Raw genomic sequence first — 4,100 nt, forward strand, 5'->3', positions numbered from 1 at the left:
TGAGTTTCCCTTCCCCTACATTTGGTTAAAGACATGGCTTTGCATTTCACTCAATGCCAAAAGTCAATGAAGTAATGTCTGAAAATTTCTGGGGAAAGGAGTGACTCAGGAATTTTATACCCAGCCAAGTTGTTCGTGAAGGTAATGGTCAAATATGGAGACCACAGGTAAATGTTCTCATGCCTCAGCAAATTGAAGAATTATAGAACAAACAAACACTTCTTGGGGAAAAAAAAAATTCTCAATGATGAGATTTAAGCCATGTAAGAGGCAAATCAAAATAAAGAACTCACGAATGGAATAGTCATAGTAAAAGGCTGGTGGTGAGCCTTTAATTCACGTAAATATAAAAACTAAGCCTTGAGGAGGCAGAGACCTCCTCCTTTTACTAAAGTAAAAGTCATGGTAGCAGAATAGTAGATGAATCCTTACCAGGCCATATAGGTGGGTGTGAGAGTACTAATTTCCTCATCTTTCTTAGCAGGAAGTTGATTTTTATGAATGACTAGCCACTTTATTTTTTTTAGGAATTCTTTTCCTTGACTTAGAGGGCTCTTTTAAGGAGTAATACGTTTCCTGGCAAAGAAATATTTATCTGAAATTTACTTTCCTTAACGTTCTTTAGCTTCTTTTGTTAAGTAAAACTGTGTTTTATGACTTTCCAAAAATTAAAGCTAGTTAATATAGTATAATAATCTCATTTTAGCACATGAACTGCCCTGTGAGTTGTATTTAACTCACAGTAATTTTGAGCCCTGGGACGTATGAAGCATATAGAACTGGTGGATAGGTGGGAAGGTCCCTAGCATGCTTGCACACTGTGAAACCTCTACTTGTTGTTTTCATTGTCAATTGGCATGTCTCCCTAACTTCCTGTCCCCCTCCTAACTCCAGCTGGTCCTCCTAAGTGTGTACACATGCTGCACTGTGTTCTCCAATTACCAGAACTTCCCATTGCATATTTTCCCTTGAATGTTTGCCTGGTGGCTCTTTGAATGAAATCAATACTGTAGTAGGTGGCAACGTGACACAGTATTTACCTAGTATGATTCAGAGGTCATCATCTAGGACCACTTAACGAACACTCCAGACACAACTAAATACTGATAGAAAAACAAAAGACTCACTTCTTAGAAACAAATTCAGTAAATATGTCATGAGTTACATAAAACTTGTGGTGTTCAGTATAGAATTTATTTTTTTTTTTTTGAGACAGAACCTCAAGCTATCCTCCTGGGTAGACTGCCATGGCGTCACAGCTCACAGCAACCTCCAACTCGTGGGCTCAAGTGAGTCTCTTGCCTCTGCCTCCGAAGTAGCTAGGACCACAGGCGCCCGCCACAATGCCTGGCTATTTTTTTGGTTGCAGCCGTCATTGTTGTTTTGGTGGGCCCGGGCTGGATTCGAACTCGCCACCTTGGGTGTATGTGGCTGGCGCCTTAGCCACTTGAGCCACAGGCGCTGGCCCAGTGTAGAAATTGATTCTGGCTTTGCATAAGTCACATATCACTCACGCAGAGAAAACTATAAAAATAACAAATTTTTAATCACATTAGAAAGGATCATTTTGTTTTTAAAGATTTTATTCTATTTTCAAAATAAAACACTGTGGCCCCAAGGAAAAATTCTTTTCCTTATTGTGACAGTAAACGTGTTAATTAACTTATTTTTCTGTCTCCCTCTGATCTATTAATCTGCATCCAGACATCCATCCATCTATCTTTCTATCCATCCTTTGCTAAACTCTTACTCCTATGATTTTAACTGTCACCTGTTTGCTCATGATGTTCAATGCTCATCTTTATCTCTAATGACTCTTCTGAGTTCTAGACAGCTCTACTTCAGGTGTCCAGTGGGTACTTCAACATGTTCAAAGCCAGCCTCATTTTCTTCATCTTCCTAATCCAAATTTGCTACTCATACTATCTCCGGTTGTGATATCACCATCAAACTGGGTTAGTTCCCCAACCCAGAAACTTGGAATCACCCTCGACTTCTCACCTTTCCTGCATCCCTTTCATCCAACCTGTCAACAGGATTTCCTGAATGTTCAGTTTCCCTTTCCTCTTTACTCTGGCCACCCTTGGTCTAGGACAAAGCCTCACCAGGGGCTTGGACAATCACTTCCTAACTCGTCTCTGGGCCTTCTTGGCTTTTCTCAATTCACAGCCATTGTTCATATTTCTACCAGATTGACCTTTCTAGACTGTTTTGATCTTCTTACTGTCTAGCTCACATCTTTCAAAGGGTCCCTATTTCTATCAGGATAAATCTCAGCCTGGTTAAACACAACATCTTCTGTTTTGGCACTAATACTTTTATCCTAACCTGCTGTGTGATGTGCTCACAATTGTTTTGTGCCGTTTATGGCCTAGATGACTCCTAAATTATTCAGTGAAACACAGCTCGAGGGGCATTTCAGGGAGTTTTCCTAGACCTTGGGATAAGGGCTCCTTTGTGTTCCATAGAACTCTTCACATACCTCTGTTGTGGCACTGAGCATTTAGGAACTATTATTTGTGTGCTGGTCTCTGCTGTTGCAGATTCCTCCATGTTAGAAGTGGGGTGTGTGTGTGTGTGTGTGTGTATTTAATCACAGTGCCTGTTGTACTGCATGGTACACAGTAGGCTTGCAAAGACCATTGTAGTGAACTAAGCCATCCTGTTACATTTTTCTATTGATACCACATACAAGGCCTCACTCCCTTGGGCACTATTGGATAAACACCAAATTCAATAGTGCTCCAATTTTGTGAACTCTGGGCCAACCATCTTCCTTCTGCAGACACATTCTTTCTTCAGATATGTTAATACTATTGATTGAGTTATAGCTTTCTCTTAGAGCAATGACATTCCAGTTATGTCTCTCTAGGCTGCATGCTAGTATCTTCATTGGATTTTTTATTCTTTCATTCATTAGTTTGCTGTTCTATCCATGGAAGGTTGCATGTCTAAGAGGCACCTACAAGGTTTTCAGCAAGACATGGCTCTTTGCATTCTTGGCCTTTGTTGTGGGGCACAAAGTGTGAGCCTGCTGGATGCTTCTAAGGGTGGGGTGTGTGTGTAAGGTGCCAGCGGCAGGGGTGGGCAAGAGTACTAAAAGCTAAGTCTAACCTCAGGCTAGTCCCTCAGGTTCTTGAGAACAGTCTAGTGTAGAGGTTAATAGCTCTGGTTTTGGAGCGAGGCAGATCCGGTTTTGAATTTCAAGTGAATAGTAGACAAAACCTCTTCGTCTGTTAAATAGGGTTAATAACAGAACGAGCATTATAGGGTTGTTTAGAGCATTAAAAAAAGGACAATGTTGAAAAGTGAGAGGCAGGTGACAAGCATAGTGGACACTGGCGACCTCATCATTATCATTGGCATGATTTAACAGTAAAGAAAGCTCAGGGTCTGGACTCAGCCTGACCATCCTTTGGGTCCTTCTCTCCTTAGTATGCGATTTAGTCGACAGTGATGGGAACCTGAGAAAGACCCAGGGACAGCCCAGATGGCAGTTGCCTTTTTCTGCTTCCTCTGTGAGGAAATGCTTTGGGTTTTTAGGGATTCTATTTATACAGGGATTATTTAGCATTTTTATTTTCTGAAGGTACCGGCATAGCTTCAGACTGTAATTCTAAGGAGGAGGCGTTTAGCTGTGCCTTTCTTTGTTTGTCGGAAGGTTTCTGTAGATAAGCACCCTGCGCAGTAAATAAACTGCATTGTTATTACCTTGCCTAGCAATTTACCTGTAACAGACGGCTGTGCCTGCTATAATGACATGATCGCTAATCCATACCCCTGCCTGATTTTATCTTCTACAGGAGGAGACTGGCAAGTTGAGAGAGGACACCCTCAAGGATTAGCTGGAGGAAACCAGTTCTGGTTTCGGTGTGCAAGTTTTTTGCTGGAGATCCCCCGAATGTCTGCTGCCCAGATTGTGAACGAGTGCTTAATTCAGGATCAATTACCTTTGGCTTCCCATAAGTAGGTTCTACCTAAAGCTTCTGCGGGAAAGCGGTTTGCTTTCATTAAGGAAGGCTCTCTGTCCTCGAGTCTGTGTTTAATATAGAGGTTACATTTTTTTCTTATTGCGTTAAAAGTTTTAGATATGCAAATAG

The sequence above is a fragment of the Otolemur garnettii genome, unplaced genomic scaffold, assembly GCF_000181295.1.
Source record: "Otolemur garnettii isolate 467f Iridium unplaced genomic scaffold, OtoGar3 scaffold00052, whole genome shotgun sequence".
In the NCBI taxonomy this organism is placed as follows: Eukaryota; Metazoa; Chordata; class Mammalia; order Primates; family Galagidae; genus Otolemur; species Otolemur garnettii.